Source organism: Cricetulus griseus, chromosome 7 (genome assembly GCF_003668045.3).
Source record: "Cricetulus griseus strain 17A/GY chromosome 7, alternate assembly CriGri-PICRH-1.0, whole genome shotgun sequence".
Lineage (NCBI taxonomy): Eukaryota > Metazoa > Chordata > Mammalia > Rodentia > Cricetidae > Cricetulus > Cricetulus griseus.
Genome location: NC_048600.1, coordinates 159,916 through 185,483, shown reverse-complemented (window position 1 = coordinate 185,483; position 25,568 = coordinate 159,916). Strand labels below are relative to the sequence as shown.

At 43.7% G+C, this 25,568-nt stretch overlaps 1 pseudogene; it reads left to right on the top strand.

The window, feature by feature from the left end:
• The first annotated feature begins 7,228 nt into the window (after window positions 1–7,228).
• LOC113836714 lies at window positions 7,229–23,555 on the top strand (annotated as a pseudogene).
• The last annotated feature ends 2,013 nt before the right edge of the window (window positions 23,556–25,568 follow it).

The following is a 25,568-nucleotide window of genomic DNA, read 5'->3' as shown; positions in this document are numbered from 1 at the left end:
GTGAGAAATAAATGGAGTAAATATGAACTTCGGTGTGTGGCCAGGAGTCCAGTGGTCCAGTGGTCCTCCATCTTCCTAACACTGTGATGCTTTAATACAGTTCCTCTTGTTGTGGTGACCCCCAACATAACATTATTTTGTTGCTGCTTTATAACTGCGGTTTTGCTGCTGCTGTGAATTGTAATGTGAACATCCGATATGCAGGGTATCTGATACTCAAGCCCCGCAGGGGTCATGACCCACAGGTTGAGAGCCACGGCTGTGGTCCACCCTGACCCACATGCAGATGAACGAGAACTAAAACTCTTATTTTGAGGCAGTGAGTTTTGCAGTGGCTTCTTACTCAGTATTGATGAAGTGGCTTTCTGACACAGCCGGAGGGAGAAGCTGCCTTGGTGTTCTGCTGCTCTCTGGCTTCATATCCCAGCTTAGGTCATCAAAGAAGTTCCTGATTATGTGAGTATGAGGGGTCCCTGGTGTAGACTTCACTTGGGATGCGTTCTGTTCTAGACAGTTGTTTGCTTCCTTTTTTTTCTTTTTCTCTTTAGCCCAGTGCTTTGGCACAAAGCTATATAGTCCCAGCCCTCAGGAGGCTAAGGCAGGAGGGTCATGAGTTCAAGTTGAGCCTGGGTTATAAAGCAATAAGACCCCATCGCAAACAAAGTATACACACACATAATCGTATGTATTTATGAGGTACAGCATGGTTGTGATACATTTACATAAACTGTGCAACATAAGAGTAATTGTTGTGTCTCAAATTATCATTGCTTCCTCTTGAGAATATTAAGGGAAAAAATCCTTTTGATTAGCTAATTTGAAATAGGTAACTAAGTAGTTACCTTGCTGTGTCCCAGAACATTAGACATCTGTTCTACCTAATTGCACCCATCCATGAACCCTCTCTACTCCTTGCACCCAGCTTCCATCACCTCTGAGCACCAGTATTCCCTCTTTATTCATGTGTCCTTTGAGAGCTTGTGGTGTTTGCTTTTCTGTGTCTTGTTTATCCTAATGGCCTACACGCCATTCTTGATAGATATAGGAAATATCAGTAACAAAAAACTACCTTGGGAATGAGAAGGCAGTAGGGAGAGACCCCCAGTTCTGGATAAGATGCTACCGGACTATGATTCAGGTTCTAAAGAGCCACCACAGGCCTCAGGAGTCCCTTGTCCTCAGTGACACATCACTTCAGTGGGTTTGACTGAAGCCTGACATCTCCATCACACCCTGGAAACTTTAGAGACAGATGCGAACCAACAGGATTTGGTCACTGACTTTGAGGCAAGGCAGACTGAACAGCAATTCCAGATTTGTGTTTGGGTGACTAAGGGGGAGTTGGTTTCATGAACTGTGATGGGGCAGTGACTCCAGAAGGGCAGATATGGGAGTCAGCAGGAGAGGTTCCGTTTCGGACATGTTGGGCTTCAAGTATCTGTTGGATATCAGGTGGACAATCCAGTTTCCACTTGGGCCTGGAACTCTGGTGGGAGAATGAGCAGGGCTCCTGAAGGTCTAGGTCTTGAAACAAAGCCCAGAGAACACAGCCAGTTAAGGATTAACAATTTTAACAAAAGATATAAGTTGGAAACAGTGGACTAAATCAAGAGAGACATGTAGCTTGCCAGTGACTAAGGAGGCCTCAATAAAATGGTATTTGATGTTCATTAAAATAAGATCTGAAAAATCTCAAAAACCTGACTATTCTCTTGCTGTGTTTATTTTACACCAGAGAGGAACTAAGAGAAAGTATATTATAGTCCATATTTCATTGCGGAACACCTAGAGCTCCTTGACTGTGGTCTCAATGTATTTCTCTATGGCCCTACACGCTTTGCTTTGTGAGATGGCTTGAAGGAACCTTTAACACCAGCTTCGTGTTCCACTGCTCAAGAGGCAGTATATGTCATGAAAACGCCCCTGCTTGAGAGGGAGAAGTGATGAGTAAAGGGGTCAAGACCAGACTGGAGAAACCCACAGAAACAGCAGACCTGAACAAGGGGGAGCTCATGGACCCCAGACTGATAGCTGGGAAACTAGCAAGGGACTGATCCAGACTCCCTGAATGTGGGTGTCAGTTAGGAGGTCTGGGCCATCTATGGGGCCTCTGGTAGTGGATCAGTGTTTGTTCCTGGTGTACGAATGTACTTTGGGAGCCCATTCCACATAGAGGGATACTCTCTCAGCCTAGACACACAGGGGAGGGCCTAGGCCCTGCTCCAAATGATATGACAGACTTTGAAGGTCCCCCATGGAAGGCTTTACCCTCCCCAGGAAGCAGAGAGGGGATGTGATTGGGGGGGTTGGTGGGAGACAAGGGAGGGAGGGACATGTGGGACAAGCTTGTTTCTGATTTAAAATTTAAAAAAAAAGTCTGCTTACAAAAAAAGAGGAAAGAGAGAGAGGGAGGGAGGAAGGGAGAAAGAGAGAGAGAAAGAAAGAAAGAAAGAAAGAAAGAAAGAAAGAAAGAAAGAAAGAAAAGAAAGAAAGGAAAACTCCCCTGCTTGCTAGGCACCCATTGATTACTTACCAGCCTTGTACCAATATTGAGCCTGTTGACCTGCAGGCTCTTTGGAAGTGGAAGACCATCTGCCCAACACTGTCTCTGGGAAAGCTTTCCCTCCAACCTTAATGAAATCACTAAAATCATTTCCTGCTCTCAGCCCTTATTCTAAGCCTCTATCTACTGTCAATAAGAGGATATTAAAATGCTCAGTAAAGTCCACATGTCCTATTCATCCTGTCCCACAAAGCTTTGTGTTCTAGTGATGGAAACAATAAATAACAGGTGACGTCAAGCCTATTGTAATAAAAGACGGTTGCTTATTAAACTGTCTCTTCAAACTGTTTTTCCTTTGACATGGGATCTGTTTATAATGACTTTTATGGTTTCCCCTTAGCATTCAACACTCATATGATTACAGGTGAAATCGAGGTTTGGAAACAGTCTCTTCAAGAGAAATAGCACCTTCCTGCTCAGGCCCAGTTGAATAGACTTTATGGGTAGAATACGGGAAGAAAGGATAGAGAAGCTGTGTGCTTTGGAGGAGTTTGGCTTCCTCAGAATAGGCTTTCTGCCTGGAAGGAAAGTGCATTGAAAACTCAGTGCATCATGGGGATAGGCCTGGCCCAGGATGCTGTGGTAGACTTTGGGGAGCCCCTTTTGAGGGCCTTACCCTGCCTGGGGAATGGAGGGGGGATGGCTAGGGGCAGGTAGGATGTTGGGGGGGATGGTAGGGAGAGGGGGAAGGGATTGACATGTGAAGCAAGTTTGTTCCTAATTTGAACTAAGAAAAGGAAAGAAAAGAAAAAAACTCAGTGCATATGCAGCCACAGTGGATGAAACCATTAACCATGACCTTATAATGCCAATCACCATCTCCATCAGAACCAGTAAGCACTAGGTCATGAAGCTGCTGCATATGGACACTTCACATTTGAAGAACTCAGATCTCTGGGGAGTCCCTCTTCCCTGAGTCTGTATATGGGAAGGGAGTGGGGGGGGGCGTCACTCTTATTTTGGGTCTGTACTTGGAGGTGATGGGGAATTTGCAAATCTAGGAGCATGCTTTCTTTAGAGTGCAGCTCTGTCCAATTTCTGTCTGCTTGTAACTACTCAGTTCACAATCAGCCAGCACAGCCAGCACTTCTCTGAAGGAAAGAAATCCTCTAGCTTCCCCCACAGAAAAGGGAAGAAAAACCCACTGACGTTTGGATCCTGAAACCGATTCTCTAGATGAAACTGTCATTTCTTTTCATGTCTGTTTTAGGTGTGAAGAAAATAGATGGCTTGATGTTTTTAAATGACCTCAATTACTTCCATTTTTGTAATTAGAGTATTCAGTTTGCAAAGAAATATAGATGGCTTACTCCAAATACTTTCTATGACACAGCAACCAACTTGAACAATGGAAATTTCACAGTGTCATTTGAGTTCTGAGTGGTATAAGACCATAGGTTTCCTGTTTGACTTGTTTTCATATGGGCTGGCTGTTTCTTTAGAGCAGCTGAAGGGAAGCACACAGAGCAAATACCAAGTCCTGAAGATACTTTTATCTTTTAGGACATTGCTGATGTCATGGAGGGGTATTCTTGAGCACTGTGGCCCCCAGCAGCCCTTTGGAGGAATGTGCCAGCTGCTCTGTAACCAGGAACTGCCTCTGCCTTTATGGGGATATTAATACATCCCATAATTATATCATCCTGCTTACTCTGGACCAGTTCACTCAGGCTTGAAAGAAATGGAAATTAATTGAAAGAAAAAACTCCCTTATTTCCTCTCTGAACTCATCCAGAAAAATGATTGAGAAAGAGACTCGGGGGTTTGTTACTGAGCCGAGAGATTTGCTTACTTTTTACAGTTCTGGATATCTTGTTTTTTTTTTTTTTAGTATTTATTTATTTTATGTATACAAGTGATCTGTCTTCAGGCACACCAGAAGAGGGAATCAGATCCCATTACAGATGGCTGTGAGCCACCATGGGAATTGAACTCAGGACCTCTGGAAGAGTAGCCAGTGCTCTTAACCACTGAGCTATCTCTCTAACCCAAGTTCTGGATATTTTTTAAAACTAGAAGAAAGCCATTAGATGGTGGCTAAAAGATAGGCGTGGGAAGAGCTGAGCTCACTTCATCCTCCCAGAACAGAAACCCTGAGGAGTGCTGTCCCATGGAGGGCAGACTTTTGGCGCTAGAGTTACATGTGGAGGGAGCTGGAAGCAGGTTACAGCTGATGAACTGGTTACACCAGAAGAACTGGGCTGGTCTAGAGATGTCCTCTGTCTGACTCTCCCACACAGAAATGTCTATGAGTTTATTTGCCATATGCTGAAGTTTGGGGGAAACTTAACTTTGGTGTTTGTTTTTAATCTTACTCTAAAATTTAAGTTCAAGTTGTTGTTGTTTAAAGGTCCTGTCACCAGCTTTATTTTGGTGGAGGGCAAGTGAGACAAAGCCTTGCTACATAGCCCAGGCTGACTTGAACCCCAAATCCTGCCTCCATCCACTGAGTGGTGGGATTCTAGGTGTGCACTGCCATCCCGGCTTTGTCACTCTGGTCTAGTTCTCTCCAGCTACACACTAGCACTGGTTTTCATGGAGCTTTATGAGTTTCTGTGGGCAAAGGGTTGGTCCACTGTGGGAGAACTGGTTTATTATCAGAACATGGATCCTGTGAAGAGTGTCACCTCTTCAGAGACTCTCTCAGTGTGTTGTCCCTAAGTGCATTGTTAAGATGGAAACTGAACTCTAAGGTGTAGGGAGCCGTCCCTGCATTCTCCATTACAATGATGGCGCCTGCAGGCACTGAATGTAAACAAGATTATTGCGCAGGCGCTGGGTAATTTTCCATTCCTTGATCTCTGCCTATTCCGTGGCGTCATATGGCCTTATGAGCTGCAGCCAATCATAGGGTGACACGTCCCAGGCGGCGGCTGCCAGCCTTTATTAGGGGACGGGATTCTTGGCTCGGGGTCTCCGCTCTGGTAAGCTTATGCTCTCCTCTGAAGATGCATTAAAGCTTTACTGCAGAAGGATCCGAATGTCCTGTGTGGTTCTTGCTGGTGAGGCGATAGCGCGGGACACTAAGGGACACTTATTCATTCATTCTGCAGTCTGTAGTGATCTGGATTGACCATGTGTGAAGTATTATGTTCAGTTTGTGGGACTAAAGAGGTGGGAATTCAAGATAGGAGATAAACAAGGGTACTAGTTAGCACTTCCTCCATCAGTCTTTGAAAGCCAAGGTCCATACCACTGTCCCTGAAGCAGTGCACACTCATCCTCCAGGTTACATATCAGTTGAATATCTAGGGTTCTAAGAGTTCCACATGTCCTTTTGTAAGTGCTATCTCCCTGCAGCCTGTGTGCAGCCCACCACCATCCCCTACCACCTCCAAATTCATGACAAGACCCAACACTATCCTCTACTGTCTCCATCTTCATGACAAGACCCAACACCATCCCCTACCACCCTCCATCATCATGACAAGATCAACAGCTAAATATATACCCCTACTCAACCAGCATAGAGACCAGCTCTCTGCTGCTTGCCAGGGCTCATCTGTAAAGGGAAGCTTCCTCATTTAGCTTTCTAGAAGTTCTCATGCTGTATTAGTACTGAACTGAGATGTAGTGGTAGTGCTAACAAGCCTGCCACAGCAGGGCCTGGTGATGTCACAGCAGAAGTGGAAGGAGAAAAGTCAATCCAGGTTGTGTGCAGGGGACTCAAGGGACCTTAGTGGAAAAATAAATCAAAATCTGGAATTTATCTTTGAAAGGGGCAAACTAAACTAAAAGGCTTTACTTCTAGGAATGAAGGGACCAGTCCCTCACTAAGCCCCTGCTTTTGCAGCCATGACTACAGAAAAGACACATAGGCCTCTGACAAAAGGAAACTCCAGATCCTCCCGGAGCTTAGAGCCAAAACAGAACACAAAGAAACTCCAGACCTCCCCCCACCCCCCAGCCTCCTAGGTACTTGGTTCCTGGGAACTGTTTGGCACAAAAGAAACTCTAGGGGAGACCAAAACCTCCCCTATAGTCTCCAGGATACAGTTCTGAAAACTATTGGTATCTATTATGTATTACAGGCCACTTGCAAGTAACAAGACAAAGTCATAGAAACCACCAAATGTTCCCTCTCAGCACTGACCAATGAGAATACCTGGTACACAGGTATTTCATGCCAAAATATGATTTTGAAAAATTCTCCCGATTGTTTCCAAATGTCAACCAATCAAAAACCAACCCATACCTACTGACGTAATCCTGTAACTTTTGTCTTTAAAACCTAGCAGTAGACAGGGAACTTCACCCCCTCTGGAGGCTGCTTCATCAGCTTGCTAGACGGGGTCCCTCCGGAGGTGTAGGATAAACAATTTAATAAACCTTATGCATTTGCATCGGTGGTCTGTCTCCCTGGTCTCTTTGGGGATCTTTGTGACTCTGGCACAACAATCTTAACTGTTGAACACAACCTTAAGTGACCACAACCCTCAGAGTCATGAAAGGGTGAAGGAGGTCACAGTGGGTCTCATGAGGTGGGTCTCTTAGCTGCCCTTCTCCTGCACTTGACCCCATCGTAGGAAGAAGCCATTTGAAATATGAAATCCTTTTCAAATTAAACACAAGACTCTTCTTAAAGTGTATGTTTAAATTCTTGGATCTGAGCAAATTAAAATGGATGGAGTCTCTGTTTTGTTGGTTTTGCTATTACTCACAGGGCCGGGAGGAGCTCAAAAGAAATATCTGATGTGTTGTGGACCAAATGCAGCTGTTACCTTCCATCCCCACATCTGAGAATAGTGTGTGGAATGTTGAGGCCCTGCAACATGAGTAAGAGTAGAAGATGGAGTTGCCAACACTGGAGTGGAGAGGTGAGAATCCTCCAGGCAAGGTATACTTACCGTCCCTCACTCCAGGCAAGGTGTACTTAACATCCCCCCACTCACAGAGATTCATTCCCAAGAAAATGATTGATCAATGACAGACTGACATATCAAGAGGCTTGTTGGTTTCTCCCTTCTCCTTTGCCCTTCTCCTTACTCTTTTCTAGTTCCCAGGACCTGTGACAGACTAGCTTCCTGTATACCTCTAACAAGCCTTTACTGATTGTTGGCTGTGTGTACTTAATGCTGGGAGTACAGTGGTTGGTATATGGTGTACCTCCTTGTGTTAGCTAAATCAAAGAATGAACACTGTACCTCCCGCCCTCAAAGGTAATGAAGCAGATTCCCAAACTCCTGTGGGCCTGGAACAAACCCCTCCCCCCAGGGGATTTCTAAGACCTGATGTCGACTCTACCCTAGACCTACTAATACTAATTTAGTTGGCATGGGACACAAACTGGACCTTGATAGTTTTCTTTTTTTTTTCTTAAAGATTTTTATTTATTGATTGATTATATGTACAGTGCCTGCACAGAAGAGGGCATCAGATCTCATTTCAGATGGTTGTGAGCCACCATGTGGTTGCTAGGAATTGAACTCAGGACCTACTGGAAGAGCAGCCAGTGCTCTTAACCTCTGAGCCATCTCACCAACCTGATAGTTTTCTTTAGGACAGTTTTTAAACTTGCTGTGTAGCTGAGGTTGGCCTTGAGCTACCACACCCCCTGCCTCTACCCCTGACCATCGTGATCATAAGTATGGGTCACCCTCCCTAGCTATGCACTAGGTTTGGTTTGATTTTTGTTTGTTTGTTTGTTTTTAACAAAGCTGCCTGAGTGCTTAGCAAAGTTTGGGGATCACTTATTTAAGGACCTCTTACTTCTAGGAGCCCCCAAGGCCCTGGGAAGTGCCTTGTCATTTTGAACTTGTAAGTTTACATTATTTTTTACATTATTTTTCTTAAACTGAATTAGTTTTCTACATCTAATAAGCTTCAGTTGGCAATAAGGACAGTCTGACCTTCCCTGTCCTTGAGTGTTCAGTCCAGAGGCTGGTGACTTAGCCAGATGAGCTTTTCAGGAGTGTGACTTGGCTGTAAGACACAGATTTACATCCTCTTATGGTGCTACTGTTATTCTTTTGTTTAAAAAGAAGAAAAGAGAAATATTGAGACGGACATATTGACTATAAGTTTATTATAAGGCCCGGTAGAATGGGGAGACTAAGAAGAGGAACAGGGTAATGGCTGACCGCCATGGCCGGTCACCATAGAGAGACAGAGCGGGGAACAGAGAGACGGGGGAGCACACAGAGAGAGAGAGAGAGACAGGGGGAGAGAGAGAGAGACAGACAGAGAGAGTAAAGGGGCAGAGAGAGCGTAAAGGTGCAGGGGCCTATCTTTTAAAGGGGTCCTCTGCACCTGCGTGCAGACTTCTTTCCCATGGAACCTTGGGCTGACCAGGGTATTGCCTGAGTGGATTCCACCAGGTAACAGGGGCAGGCCAGCATAATGCCTGAACCTTTCAGCTACTATGAGAAACTAAGCCTTTACAAGCCACAGCTGACCCTTCTTGCATCCTTGACTTTATCTTTGGTTAATGACCTTGACAGTGGTTTTTGCAGTACTTTCAGAAGGAACTGAACTTCGTTCAAACACTTGGTTGACTGCAAGTGTCAGGGTTTTACAGTTTCACTGCATGTTATGTTTTATGAATTGGACTGTGTAGTTAAATAACAATTTGTCTCTCAAAGCATTTCCAGGACACAATCTTTGGTAGTAACATGATGGTCTCTTCCTGTGTCCCTGCAGCTCTTCTGCACCTCACTTGGCCCCCACATTTTCTGGAGGAGTTGCATGATGACACTTATGAGACTGATTTAAAACACTACAAAAATGGATTTCAGTGACTTTATTCCACAGGCAAGCAGCCACTTCTGCTGCCCTTGGGGCGGGTTACAGACAGGCTGGCAGTTGAGGAGCTTCCTCTTCTGCCAGGTGTCTCTGGGTGAATTACCTGGCACTAAATGGAGTGAGCATGACACAGCCTAAAGAGGGAAAGTTGGAGCTTAAGGTCTAGAGACCACAGGAGGCTCTCAGTGGCTCTAGCTCATGGGTTTACTCATGCCATCTACAAAGCACTAGGGCTGGTCTGGGATACCTTTTCTTGGCCACTCTTGGCTGTGCGTTCCCTTGGCCCCTTCTGAATGTCAAACAGTTACTTGGCAAGTCATGTCCAGGTTGTGTGTGCATCTGATTTTTAGTGGCTGTTGTCCAGTATGCCCCTTGAAGAGACTTGTACTAGAAATGCTACACTAGAAATGCTACAAAGGAAAATGTCATGGCCTGGCTTGTCTCAGCTTTAACCCACGACAGCCATGAGGTTCTACCTGAGTGGGGGTGTGTGAACTTAGAAGCTTCTAGGAACGCAATGACGATAAAGACCAAACACAGGCATCTTGTCATTTTTAGAGAGCTCTTAGTTCCATGTTTTGGAACTAGAGCCATTAGTTTATTAACCATCTTTTCTGGTGTCCCTTTGTTAGACCCCCGAAAACTGAAGTATCCGGGGTCTCAGGCCAGGTTCGCGGTCACCCCAATCACCAGGCGGATTCGAGAGCTTGCTGCAAACTGCACGAGGCTTTATTGTAATTTAACGAACTAACCCCATGTTAGCTCGGGTCTTTCACCCACCCGCCATGGCAGATGGCTAGAAAAGACGGCTCCTAAGGTCTCCCCAAAGATCTTATAGGGCAGCGTAAGGGGAGTGTCTAGGGGTACGCACAGGCTCACGATTGGTGTGCCTCCAGGCTTGGAGGGCTTGCCCTGTGTTGATTGGTCAACTGGTTGTTATGGCTCATAGGCCCTCCCAGGGTGGTTGCTATGCTCTCTACGTCATTGCTGTGCGCTTGTCCGTAAAGCACACCCAGAGCCATAAAGCATAGCACCACCAGCTAACTTTTGATTGGTTCCTTGTCACAAGACAGGCATCTGACTTTCTGGTTTCTAGGACAAGGTCATAGAAGCACATGTTCGACCATTATGGCTGCCAAAAGGGAAGCCGGTTCCTTCATTCCCCCATTTTCTTTTTTGTAAATTCCAATCATGGAATTGCTGTCTCTCTAGCATCCCCATCAGGGAGTGATAGATACTGGCATCCCCATGCAAGGGAGTTCCCTTTGACTTAGCATTTTAACCAGGGAAAATGGACGGCGAAATTCTTTTCCAAACTGCTTCCTGCTGACTTTGGGACGAAGTTAGGGACCCCAGAAGGTTGAAATGCTAGTCAAAAGCAAAAAGGAATTTAGGCAATGGGGAATCCATCAGGGGCTTCTGGTTAGCAGACACTGTTGCAGAGACAGGGGGTGTCCACATCAGCTGAACTGGTTCACATTCACAGCAAGTCTAGGGCTCGCAGTCTTAGAACAGTCTGTAGTCAGCAACTGATATTCAGATGTCTGCCAGAAGCAGAAACCTGTTTAAGACATGTTTAAACTAGGAACAGAGGTTAAAACTTATTTACTGAAGCCCACAGTGTAGAAAAAGCAGATATCTGGATATCTGTTTAAACAGCAGGAACATATTTAGCAAAAACTACAGATTTGGGCTATAAGCATGTACATTTTTCTTCTGTCCAGAGAGCCAGGTATGGATTGGACAGAGGTGCCTTTGGCCTGATGAAAAGCCCTTTAAGTTTGTACTTAGATGACAACCAAAATAAACTTAAAAACTTTGAACTTGTGCCTGAACAGTAGATAGTCACTATTTTATTAGCTAACATACTGACTAGTCTATAGTGGATCTGACTGCCTGATGCTGTCAAGCTGACAACCAGTAATATTTCAGAGATCTGAGAAGGGTATATTTTGTCCGAATCTACTAAAAAGTGACAGAAGCCAGTTAGAAGCCAGTCCATACAGTTAGCCATACCCAAGTTTCTCCATTACCATTGGAGGCAGCTGTCTCAAAGAACAGCAATCTTCGCCAGGCCTATACTGTGAGAGTTTTTTTCCTCTCTGTGGAAGAGGGACATGGAAAAGACTGACCTTGTTTTGTCTAGGCAAAGGGGTGCAATCAATTTTCCAGTGTCCAGCAGCTTTGTCCACAGTCTCGGCCAGGTTCTGGCAGGCGGCAGGTATCACATCTGAGCATCTCGCTCACTGGTCCAGGTGCAGGAACTGAGGTGCCTCGTAATCTTCTTTGGAGACTTTGGGTCACTGTCAGGATCTGGCAGTCTGTCTGACATTATAAACTTTAAAGATAACAATTTAAATGCCATATTCTGAAGATCTCTGAAGCATTAGAGGTCTGTTTTAGTTACTTGCCTTAAGCATACAAGAAGCACACAGGTGGCTAGTTAAAGTCTTTCTGTAATACAGCTGAACTTAAAACTATATAGAGCTACCTTACATTTTTTAAACAGTAGCTTAACTTCTTTCTGAGGCAGGGTTTTTCTGTGACTTTGGAGCCTGTCCTGGAATTCGATCTGCCGGACCAGGCAGGCCTTGAACTCATAAAGATCCATCTGCCTCTTCCTCCCGAATGGTGGGATTAAAGGCGTGTGCCATCTACACCCTGAGCTTAAAGGTGTGTGCTATCAACATCCTAAACTTAACTTCTGAAAACACAAACTGTAACAGATTAGCATCTTTTATAAAACAAGAACTTTACATTGTCAGGCTTTGCTTAGAAATAATTCTAAATTGAAGCTCTTTAAGTACAAACATTAATAAAAACAAACATTTGAAAACTGGTTTTAAAAAGAAATTTAAATTCCCTTAAGGTCTTTCTGTAATATATAGAAGCATTAACATTTTAAATCTTAATTGAAAAACTTGTTTTTAAGATGGTACCTCTAATTTCCATGCGGTCATCTTTAGTCAAGATGGCGGTTTAAGTATTCTTTTTTAACTTTAGCAAAATGGCGACTAGTCAAGTCATGTGACCAGTTGGCCATGTGCTGGCTAAACCAGGAAACAGAACATTTTAAAACAAATATATATAAATTACTTGAGAAATAAACAGGACTTTTTTTAAAAACAAAATCAGCTTAATATGATTAAAATTTTAACTTATATTATTATTTTTAAAATTTACTGTTTGTAGACATGAGAAACCATAGCACAGTTTACATTTTTTTTTTAACTTGTAACAACCTTTTCTCTGACCTTTGACAACTTTTCTCTGACCTTTTATAACTTACTTTAACCCTCTATAACTTTCTGTAACAATCTTCTTTTTTGACCTCCAACAACTTGCTTTAACCCTCTATAACTTTTATCATTTGCTTTAACTCTCTTTAACCTTTTATTTTATTTCTCTGACTTTCTTAGACATTCTTAGACAATTTTTTTCTTTATTACTTAAGTCTTTTACATTTTTTTTATTTTTTAGTTAACATAAAAATTTTGTCAAAGTCCCTTTTATAGTTCTTAATAACTTTAAGGCCCCCTTTTTTTTTTTTTTTGAATATCCGGATCAGGACAGATGGTTCATCTGCCTGAGCTAGCTCCATGTGCTCAAGGCAGAGAGACCTGGGGTGGGGGTGCTGCTGGTAACCCCAGACCCTTGGCCAATCCAGGGGTGGGAAAAAGACTCCTGCGGCCCCCCTGCATACCATGTGTGTGGAGCACAGAAAGACGGGTAGCAGATCTCAGCCTTGTAGCCATGTTCCCCCAGAGCAGGGAAACAGCCATAACGGCAGCTGGGGCAGAAACAGTCCTACTGGGCATGCCTCAGACCCGCAGGTGGGGATAGAAAGGGGGTGGCGTGGTGGATCCTGAATTGAAAACCAATGATGATAACACAGAATAGACAGGAAAGAACAGACGCCAACCCAATCCGCCCACGCTGCTCATAAGGCAATGGCGCCGGGAAGACGGCGGCAGAACTCGGCGGCTAACTGAGGCGGGTCCAAGTGTCCTTGGCCCGAGTCCATACCTCCTGGGTCCTGGGTGTCCTCAGAGTGGCAGTCTGTCCTCCGGCGCATCTGCCGATAACAGTTGAGGTGGCGCCATGTGCTCAGAGAAGAAAAGACCCCTGACCCCCTGACCCATGCATGCCACGTGCATGGGCAATGTGGGACAGAAAGAGATGCTTAAGAAACACATAACACAAATGACAGCACATTAGACAGCACAAACATTAGACAGGACAAACCGCGGCAAAGAAATGGTGCCCCAAACCAAAATTACAACCAAACCTTGGACTTTCATCCAGGGTGGAACCAAGGTTCTCGCAAGTCTGCTTACCCTATGGTTCAATTACAAATTCTGCGCAGATCAAATACAAATTACAAATTCTGCGCAGATCAAATCAAGCAACCCTCGGACTTTCATCCAGGGCAGGACTTCAGGGTCATCCCCAGAAGTCCGAATTACAAATACAAATTCTGCGCAGATCAAATACAAATCATGGCACCAAACAAAACAGCAAGAGACAAAACAAGAAACATAGAACATTGAACATATACAAGTTTCGAGCTCGAATCATCTTACCTCCAAGATCGAATCCACTCAGGTGAAGGGTGATCCCGGACGAGCCCCCAAAATGTTAGACCCCCGAAAACTGAAGTATCCGGGGTCTCAGGCCAGGTTCGCGGTCACCCCAATCACCAGGCGGATTCGAGAGCTTGCTGCAAACTGCACGAGGCTTTATTGTAATTTAACGAACTAACCCCATGTTAGCTCGGGTCTTTCACCCACCCGCCATGGCAGATGGCTAGAAAAGACGGCTCCTAAGGTCTCCCCAAAGATCTTATAGGGCAGCGTAAGGGGAGTGTCTAGGGGTACGCACAGGCTCACGATTGGTGTGCCTCCAGGCTTGGAGGGCTTGCCCTGTGTTGATTGGTCAACTGGTTGTTATGGCTCATAGGCCCTCCCAGGGTGGTTGCTATGCTCTCTACGTCATTGCTGTGCGCTTGTCCGTAAAGCACACCCAGAGCCATAAAGCATAGCACCACCAGCTAACTTTTGATTGGTTCCTTGTCACAAGACAGGCATCTGACTTTCTGGTTTCTAGGACAAGGTCATAGAAGCACATGTTCGACCATTATGGCTGCCAAAAGGGAAGCCGGTTCCTTCACCTTAACATCCTGCTAACACTACGAGGCAGCCATTTTCTCTTGTTCTCTCTCTTGCCTGCTTTGCTCCTAGCCTTCTGTCCTAACTCACATACCACCAGCCCCTTCTCCCAGGTGAGGGCCTATTCAGATGCTAGGCACATACAGATGCAAAATAAGAGGCATATTACCCTCAGGCCAGGTAACAGTAACAGCCTGGTGTTAATTAACAATACAATAGTGGGCCGGAGTTTCCTGGCACCGCTGCTGACAGTCAGAACCTGGGGCCCAATATTCAGTCCCCCACAGGAAAACAAAAGAAACCCCAACTGTGTTGAATGTGAAGTCCAGTCAATATGCAAAACTCTATGAACTAGAACCCTGCTGTGTATATCAGGCAATTCTAGGCCACTGGCTTCCCTTCTAAAAGCATTACAAGTGCTTCATCATATATAGCTAGAGTTTCCTCCTCTAGGGAAGAATAAAGGTCAACTAAGGGCTTAGCTACTACCCTCTGTGGGGAATGGCTTGGGCTGTATCGATTTACCATGTTTGTCTTTTTGTGATTGGGTTACCTCACTCAGGATGGTTTCTTCTAGTTCCATCCATTTGCCTGCGAATTTCAAGATTCCATTGCTTTTTTCTGCTGAGTAGTACTCCATTGTATAAATGTACCACATTTTCTCATCCATTCTTCAGTTGAGGGGCATCTAGGTTGCTTCCAGGTTCTGGCTATTACAAACAATGCTGCTATGAACATGGTTGAACATATGTCCTTGTTGTATGGACATGCAGTATTTGGGTATATACCCAAGAGAGGAATGGCTGGATCTTGAGGTAGATTGATTCCCATTTTTCTGAGCAACTGCCATACTGATTTCCAAAGTGGTCTTACAAGTTCACACTCCCACCAGCAATGGAGGAGTGTTCCTTCTTCTCTGCAACCTCTCCAGCATAGGTTGTCATTGGTATTTTTGATTTTAGCCATTCTGACAGGTGTGAGGTGGTATCTCAGAGTTGTTTTCAGTTGCATTTCTCTGATTGCCAAGGATTTTGAGCACTTTCTTAAGTGTCTTTCAGCCATTTCAGATTCCTCTGTTGAAAATTCTCTGTTTAGTCTGCACCCCACTTTTTAATTTCATTGTTTGGTGCAATATGTGAAATTTTTTCAAAGAAAATTTTTTTAGTTTTTTTATGCTTTTTATTTTTTTATTTGTTTTTTGGAAGTAACAATGACATCTCCTTCTGAAAAATAATTTTATTAAGAGAATTTAGCTAAGATTCTTTTAGGCAAGCAATTTGGTATCTGAGATTTTTAAAAAATTACTAAAAAAAGAACTAGCAAGGTGGCTCTTTGGGCACTGGTGGTGCACATCTGAATCCCAGCACTTGGGAGGCAGAGGCAGGCAGATCTCTGTGAGTTCAAGGCCAGCCTGATCTACAAATCGAGTTCCAGCACAGGCTCCAAAGCTACAAAAAGAAACCCTGTCTCAAAAAAAAATATTATTCTTAAATTTTTATTTTTAAATCTCTCTCTCTCTCTCTCTCTCTCTCTCTCTCTCTCTGTCTGTCTCTGTCTCTCTCGTGTGTGTGTGTGTGTGTGTGTGTGTGTGTGTGTGTGTGTGTGTGTGTAGGTTGGTGTGCAGGAGTCAGTCCTCTCCTTCCACCTTGTGGGCCCAGGCTTTGAATGAAGTTCCTCAGTCTTGGTGGCAAACATATTGACTCACTGAGCCATTTTGTCAGCCCATGTTTTAGTTCTTTTTGAGAAAGGGACTATGGGAGCCAGGAATTTAGCTTAGTGATAGAGTGTAGAATGTACAAGGTCCTGGGTTCAGTACTTAACCTCTGATTGAAGACAGGGAGAAAGAGAGAGACATTGTAGCCAGGGTGACCTCAAAAATCTCTATGTAGCTGAGGAAGACCTTGAACTCAGGATTCTTCTACTTCTCCAGTGTTAGGACTATAGGCATACACCATCATGCCCAGCTCAGCACTTGGTGCTTAGATCCAAATTCTAACTAACCCTGGCCGTCGGGAGGACCTGTTGTGGTTGTCACTCTACTGTTTTGTGAAGGGTTTGATGAGTTTTCACTTTCATTTAATCTTTCATATTGCAGGAGGGAATTATTTTGTCATTAGCAGCACCAAAAACACCTTCTTCCCACTTTTGAGCTAATTCTGATAAGTGTTAAATTGTTTCTAGTGCTAATGAAAGTATTCTTCTCAAAGATCATTAGCATCCTAGGCGGGTCCATTCAATCCTTGCCCTCTGCTTCACTCAGGAGAACCACGTGAACTTGTTACATATCGAGTCCCAGAAATCAAATCGAAGAAATTCAGAGTTTGAGATTCTTGTTGTGTTCATAATTAGCATCCAATGTTGTTTCTCAGTTTTTCTAAGCTAACATTATGAACAAACAAATCATAACTATAAAGCATCTGGCAGTCTGTTGATGCTTTAGAGCCATCCATCTCTGTGTATGACCAGTGTGTACAGACCCTCTTTTTTGGCAGAAATGATGATGACATGGGCCAAACTAAGATTCTGAAATACAATATTCCTGACCTGAAGTGTCATCATGGAGATGGAACAATTCCTGAAGAAGTTTCTTCCATCACAGTTTGCACAGATGTGTCTGTTGGAATTGTGCATAATTGCTTTAGTCTGTAGGGTTTTATAGTAGTCTATGGTGGATGTTGAGGCTGGGGTGTGAGTGCACATGGGTCTGTGGAACAAAGACTCTGATACAATTTAATAATGTCTTAGCCTTTCACAGCAGCAGGCTTCTCCAGGCTCAGTGGACTGAATCACTTTTCCTCTGCCCAGGGCATTTCAGTTTTCTCTGTATTTACACTTTAGCAAGGTGATTACCATATGCTAAGAACAACTTGAATGAGGCTTCCACAAATATGATGTCAACTGCAAATCTTAATTCATCAGGTATCACAGTTTTCCTTGTTTCCTGAACCAAATAAAGGCATGAACTGGTACACACTGTTTGCCCATCTTTCTTGTAGATATTAATTGTTTATGCAATTTCTCTGATGTGTACTGAGTACTATTGATCTGTTTACTGTCTATGTCTGTTAAACAGCATTTCTTTAACATGGTGATATCCCACTCAAAATGTGAAGAAATGACCGAGGTGACCCTCTTTTTTGGTTTTCTTTTTAAGTGACTTGGTGATTACATTAGCTATGTCATGGAATTAATGATGGAATCATGATAATTACATTACTATATTCAAAGATGTTTACATTTATAGTGTTGTCAGTGTAACTTTCTTTTTGTACATTTATTGTATGTTTTAGGATGCAGTAGTCTATGATTATTTGCCTGTTGACTTCATTCAGGAAGAGTGGGCTTCACTGGATCATTCCCATAATAATCCCCATAAAGATATGATGCTAGAGACTACAGGAAACTAACTGCTGGAGGTAAGACTGAATTTTCCTTCCCATTTTAAATAAGGGGGCAACTGTTTCTTGCTTATTGATGCTCTTCTGTAATTACAATTGTATCAGACATGTTTCTAAGGTTCACTGAAGATAATAACATGAAAGTAGCACAGTTTCCAACAATAAAACAGATATTTTCTGGTCCTATGTTTTAGGCTACAAAGAAGGTAACTTTAGGTGCAAGCTAAAACAAATATGCCTCAGAAGAAATTTTATGGTCTCTGGAAGTTTTAAAGAAAGCAACAGTGTAATTAAGCACAGGTTAAAAACATGTCTGGTGTGTGTGTGTGTGTGTGTGTGTGTGTGTGTGTGTGTGTGTGTGTGTGTGTGTGTGTGCATGCCTGTGTTGTGATTATGGGGTAAAATGGGTAACAGATATGTTGGCTCTGAAGGAAAACTTTGTGAGTGTTTGCCAACCTTGTACACCATAAATGTTTTTCCTTCTGAGGCAGCTCACTAGTGATCAAGTAAGATTAGAAACATCACATCAGTACAATACTCTCTTCTATTAAAATTATACCTATATTGTCGTTTAAGAAAAGAGCAACACAGTATATAATTATGCTGCCATCTTTCTGCATATTTCTTACTTTATCCTTGGGGACTAAATACTTGTGGTAGCAGGACCGATGTCCCCAGGAGCCAGGGAGATCTTTAAGGACCAATCTCTCACTCTGAAGTCTTTTGTGACAGGAGCTTGGTGGCAGGTTTGCACCATTCTCCACTGGAATGCTGATGGAGTGGCAGAGAGGGTCTTTACTGAAGACAGTGCCTCAGCAGCTAGTGAGGAGATGGACTGGTGTCCTCCACTTCTTTTGTGATGTGGAAAAGGCCCTGGCTATGCTTATTTGCCCAGAGGCTGACCAGCCAGCATCCCTGTGGTCAGAAAAGACAGGAGTCAGTTTTTTATCCCTTGCACTTCCTGGGATGGTGAGTACTCTGGCTGAACCAAGGCCATGCTTATTTTACCACAGGTGCACCCAAGGAGTAAAGGGGGCTGAGAGGTCCTCTATGCACCACCAGGCTGCTCTTGTTCCTAAGGGATTCAGCAGCACCTGTTTTTTGTAAGTTGTAGCATAAAGCTAATTTGAAAGATGAAACTGGCTGTGCCAGGTAACTCTTAATTGGCTGGCTGACTGGCATTTGATGTTGGTATGTTGGACTGAAAAGTACTGATGCCTTTTTGTGGATAATTTGCCATATCCTATTCTCAATTTCCGGCCCTTCCCTCACCTCTAAGTGGCACTAACTCTTCACTCCTCCTCCTGTCTCTTCACCCCCTGCCACTTCCCCTACTCCCCTCTCCTGTCTCTCTGCTTTCCTCCAAGACATCCCTGGCTGCTCTCCTCCCTCTGTTCCCTTGCCCTCTGTCTGCCTCCTCCCCTGCCTCATGCCCCTTCCTTCCCAGTCCTCTGCTCAGGTGCATTTGATCAGGTAACACAGAGAACTTTACCTGTGTTGTCTCCCCCAAAAATGTGCATGCCAGTGCACCAGCAGCCAGTGTATGACTTGTCCCACCTGAAACCCCAAATAAAGTCAGGCTCCGGACTTCAAAAGTGGTCTTGAGCTGTTGCCTGTGCATTTCAATTTTGTTCACTTTTGTAATTTGAATTTGTTTTTCTTCATAGAAACCTTGCCAAGGCAGAGAAGGAGGGAAATATCTTACTTTTGAGTGTAACTAGAAGACCAAATGAGGAAAAATGGATGGAAGACAAAGGCAGTGCCCGGAACCCTTTCTCTGCAGTGACCTTGTCAAAGACCTCAGCCATGAAGAGAAGTGAAGCTAAAAGGTAAGGTTATACAAATGGGATGTTGACTTTGAGAAACTATGGTTAGGGTTAGTTCAGGGTTATTGTTATACTTATGGTTAGGGTTTATACTCATGGTTGGGGTTAGGGTTAGGATTAGGTTCAGGGATCAGGGTTCAGGTTTAGGGTAAGGATTAGGGTTATGTTTAGGTTTCACTGTTACACTTGAGGTTAGCTCTAGGATGAGAGGTAGGGTTAGGGTTTGTATTAGTGTTAGGGTTCAGGGTTAGAGTTACATTTAGGGTTAGTGGTAGGGTTCAGGGTACAGGGTTATGGTTATGTTTGTTTAGGATTAAGATTAGGGTTTACTGTTAGGGTTCATGGTTAGGACTAGAGTTAGAGATCAGGGTTCAGGCTTAGGGTTAGAGTTAGTGTCAGGTTTAGGGATAGAGTAAGTGTCAGTGTTCAGGGTAGGGTTCAGTGAAGGGTTAATGTTAGGGTTAGGGTTAGCTTAGAGTTAGGGTTACAGTTCAGTGTTAAGTTTAGGGTTAGTGCTATGATTAGGGTTAGTGTTATGATTAGTGTTAGTGTTAGGGTTCAGGTTTAGGGTTATGGTTAGGTTTAGAGTTAGAGTTAGAAGTTAGTATTAGGGTTAGGGTTCAGGGTTAGGGTAAAGGTTAGGGTTAGGTTTAGGGGATAGGTTTAGGGTTAGTGTTAGGGTTAATGTCAGGGTTCAGAATTATTGTTAGGTTTAGCGTTCAGGGTTAGGGTTAGTGTTATGGTTATGGTTATGGTTAGGGTTACCATTAGTGTTAGGTTTAGGGTTAAGGTTTGGTTTGGCTTTAGGGTTCATGTTAGGATTAGTGTTAGTGTTAGGATTCATGGTTATGGTTTTTGGTTATGGTCAGGGTCTAGGATTGAGGTTATGGTTAGGGTTACTGATAGGGTTAGGGTTAGGTTTAGGGTTAGGGTTTGGGGTAGGGTTAGGTTTCAGGGTTTAGGGTTAGGGTTACTGTTAGGGTTTAGGGTTGTGGCTATGGTTAAGTTTACTGATAGAGTTAGGGTTAGGGGTTGGGATAGGGTTAGGTTCAGGGCTAGGATTCAGGGTACAGGGCTAGGGTTATGGTTTGTTTATGTTTAGAGGTAGAGTTAAGGTTAGGGGTTAGGGTTAGGGTTCATGGTTAGGGTTATGGTTAGAATTAGGGTTCAGGGTTAGGGTTAGAGTTAGTGTTGGGTTTAGGGATAGACTAAAATTTAGTGTTAGAGATAGGGTTCATGGAAGGTTTAATGTTAGGTTTAGGGTTCAGAATTACGGTTAGAGATAGCATTAAGGATTCTAGGTTAGGTTTAGGGTAAGTGTTATTAGGGTTCGGGTTAAGGTTAGTGTTAGGTTTAGGGTTAGGGTATTGGGACCCAGCCCCCATGGAGTGTCTAAGAGTTGTTTTCCAGCATAACCACAGATACCTCCTGTTTATCTGACCTCACCCCACTAGCATCAATATCCTGTTGTGAAACCTTTCACCTGGGGTTTTTGTAAGTTTGTATATAAGGCTGCTTCACAATAAAGGTAAGAGACATTCTGTCAGAAAATCAACCAGCATCTTGTTGTTCATCCAAATCTCTAGGCTTTTACCCAGTACTCGGACTTAGTTGTGGTGCAGGCAGCCACAAGTGGAGGTTCCACTGATATTGGGAAAGAAAGGAGACCGTGAGAGATCACCCTCAGAAGTCTGGCCAGCAAGGAAGGAGTTGTGTTGGTGGATTGCAAAAGATACTAAAAAATAGGTACCTCAACACCTAAGAGAGTTGGATTATGAAGGCACTGGAAAAGGGTTGCCTCACCTCCTAAGAGTTGTATTGAAAAAGGAGTACCTCAACTCCTGAGAGATTTGGATTAATAGGCACTGGAAAAGTGATGCCTCCCCTCCTGTGAGAGTTGGATTTGAAAGGTTCCATAAGGGTGCCTCAACTCCTAAGAGACCTGGATTGAAACAGAGAAAATTCACAGAGAAATTTTAAACAGACAAGGTTCTGGTAATATCTCATTTTATATTTGGATTATGCAATAATGTTAAGAAAATTATTAAAGAAATATGGGAAATCATCTACTGGGGAATCCTTCCCCTGTGAGCTGTGCACAAACAGCCAGCTCACCCAGCAGCCCATGCCTTTGCCCACTCCAGCCTGCTGCAGCCTGCAGTCATCTGTCAACAATGTGGTTTGCACTGGCTGGCTGGGGAAGTTGACTCCGGAGAAAAAGTTGGGGCAGTATGCTTGGAAGAAACACTGGTTTATCCTGTGGAGCGGTCAGATGAGTGGTGACCCAGATATTCTAGAATATTATAAGAATGAACACTGCAAGAAACCCCTGCAGATCATCAACCTAAACTTCTGTATGCAGTTGGATGTAGGCCTGACCTTTAACAAAAAAGAACCCCAAAAAGGAGATTTGTGTTTGATATCATTACCAATGAGCGCACCTACCTGATGACAGAGACAGAGGCTGACATGAATAGGTGGGTCCAGAGCATCTGCCAGATCTGCGGCTTCAGTCAGACTAAAGAGAGCACTGACACCCTGAGAAACCTTTCTTCAGTCAATCATAGTCTCCTCTCTTCTCCAGCTGAGTTTAGCAGTTCCAGTCAGCACCTGCTCCAAACAAGGAGGTCCTCAGCCCTTTCACACTCTAGCCAGCCCACTGTGTCAAGCCACATCCAGCCTGCCTTGTCCACTAGTATACCTCAGGAGTATCAACACTCACACCAATGCATAAGCCAAAGGACAGAAAATGCCAGAAGTGCCACCTTCTTTCAGAGCACCAGACAGGAGAGTGACACAGCCACACAAAACCTTGCCCAGGGCAATAGACACTGTATCTGCGGAGTCAGTGGTCAAGTCCATGGCTTCTATAGCCTTCCCAAGTCAAGCAGACAATTCAAAGACCATGCTTTTGGCCTCCCCCGTAGCCACGCCAAGGGGAGCCTCACAGTGTCTGAGGCAGAAAATGAGGATGTGTACACCTTCAAGGTACCCAGCAATACCCTTTGTTGGGAATTTGGAGACCTCCTAGTGGACTCAGCCATAGCTCCCCCACCACAGCACCCCAGGACACCTCAGTGGGGCAGCCCTCAACAAAGACCTCCAGTCAATGATTACAAATACCCAGCACAAGGCGCAGAAACCATCTACTTGGCTACTAAATCCCCAAAAAAGACAATCATGGGTCAATCAGACAGTGGCAGCTCTGTTGACAACTGTGTGCCCATGAACCCAGATTCTTCTACTCTGCTGGAAATGGAACAAACAGGGGACAATTCCCACAGTGCCTACATCCCCATGAACACAGTGCCCCATCACTTTGTCACACTAGGCTACCCATCCACAGCCCTTCCTATTCATAATGTCTCTGGCCAAGAAAGGGAGATCCAGCCACCCCCAGTCAATTGCAACCTCAAGCCTGGCCGAAAAGCAAAGCCACCAACCCTTGACCTAAGAAACAGCACTGTCATCAATGAGCTCCCTTTCAAGTCACCTGTCACCAAGTCTTGGTCCTCCCAAGACTGCCATTCCATCTCCACAAATAATATCACCAACACAGACTCCAGAGACAGCAAGGAGTACTATGTTCTTATGCAAAACCCAATGTCTTCATCCCCTGTACCCAGTGGCACTAACAACCCTAAAAGAGTACTGGCAATGAGAATTACATAGCCCTGGACTTCTAGCCAGTCTCTCTGAGCCCTCATTGCAAGCCATCCACATCATCTGTCACAACAGATGAAAAAGTAAAATATGTCCAAATAGATAAAAAAAGACCCAAGCCCTACAAAAGACCATACAAAAATGGACAAAGATCAGGCAGTCCTCAAGACCCTCCATAGATGCCAAGCTATGGTAAGGATTGCCATCCCATGACACTGCCTCTCCTTTGTGAGTTTGGTTCAAAAGATGTATGTATGTTCTTTATGTATGGTGTGTCCACACACATGTGTAAGAAGTGAGATTTTAATTGTGTGTCTGTTGACACAAGAATGCTATTGTGTTCTCTTTGAGTGGTTTAATTGCTGGGGAAGGAGCAACAGTTGTTAAAGTAGAGTTACTTGGGAGGGCAATTTCTGCTTTTGTTTCCACGGAAGATAAAGAGTTGTGAATGCCATCCTGACTGGCGTGGTTTCATGGGGCAAGAACTCCTAAAGTAGTGGCTCAGGTGACCCAAATATTTGTTTTCTTTTAAATTTGGTTGATTAGAAATGGTAATAGTCAGAGTCAATCACTTTTTAAAGGAAAAAATTGGAATAGGATATAGAAATGATACTTTGTATTGGAATGGATCTTCATTTTTTGATATTAGTTAGGTTTTCTAGATATATAGATAGATATTCTTCAAACCCTTCAAAGACCTACGGAATATATGACATTTAAATGGTTTAGGGTTTTTCTTGACAGTGAGACACAACTGCTCCCGACACACCAATTACATCTAAGAGGATGATGGGTATCGAAGAAACTCCTGCGAGAGTTTGCCTTTAACGTGGCAAGACTAGCTATTTTGGCAAGAAGCTGTTCTTGCCTGAACTGTTTGACTGTTTTTTTACAAATTAGACATGCAGGACCCACAGGAAAATAAAGATGGACAGTCCTAAAGGGTTTCTGCTTCATGGAAGAATCTGCCAAACTTTTTGCTGGAAACAGAAAAAGTGTTTCTGACAAAATGCCAATGCATGTAGACAGTTTAAAATTTCTTGCTTTGCTGAGAAGTCTGCCAGACACATTGTGGCCTGCAGGCTAAAGATGGATGCCAAGAAACTTTGGGTGACTATCTATGAAGCAAGATGTCTCTTTCAGTTCTAGAGTTTGTATATTATCCTTCTATGGTCTTTGATGGCGTTGAAGACAGATAGTTATAGTAATGCACTAAGATAGAATGGTTAAAATCTTATAGTTCTTACTTGATAACTGTTTTGTTATATATAAAGTAGTGGGAGATGTTAGGACTCAGCCCCAACAGGGTCTCTAAGAGTTGTTTTCTGGCATAACACAGGTACCTCCTGTTTATCTGACCTCACCTACTAGCATCAATACTCTGTTGTGAACCCTTTCACCTAGGTTTTTTGTTAAGTTTGTATATAAGGCTGCTCCACAATAAAGGTGAGAGACATTCTCTCAGAAAATCAAACAGGCGTCTTGTAGTTCATCCAAATCTCCAGGCTTTCACCCAGTACTCGGACTTAGTTGTGTTGCAGGCAGCCAAATTAGGGTTTGGGTTAGCTATAAGGTATTATGGTTAGGGTAGGATTGGGGTTAGGATTCAGGGTTCAGGGGTTAGGATAAGGGTTAGGGTGAGGTTTAGGGTTCAGTGTTAGGGTTAAAGATAGGTTTAAGGTTCAAGGTTAGGGTTAGGGTTGGGGTTAGAATTAGGGTTAGGGTTAGGTTTGGGCATAGGGTAAGGGTTAAGGTTAGGGGTGGTGTTAAGGGTAAGGGTTAATGTTAGGGTTCAGAGTTCAGTGTTAAGATTAGGATTAGGTATAGGATTAAATTTAGGGTTGGGTTAGGGTTAGGATTAGCGATTAACCTTTAAATTAGGATTAGGGTTAAGGATAGTGTTATGTTTATACATATGGTTATGTTTATGTTTAGGGTAGGGATAGCTTTAGGGTTCAGTGTTGAGAGTTAGGGTTAGGGTTAGTGTTACAATTCAGGATTAGGGTCAGATTTATGGTTCAGGGTTAGGGTTAGGGTTAAGTTTAGGGGATAGGGTTAGGTTTAGGATTAGGGTTAGGGTTGGTGGTTAGAGTTAGGGTTAGGTTTCGGGTTCAGGGTTTAGGGTTCAAGGTTAGAGTGAAGGTTCAGGATTAGGGTCAGGTTTGGGATTAGGATTCAGGATTAGGCTTCTGTCTAGGACCAGGTTTCA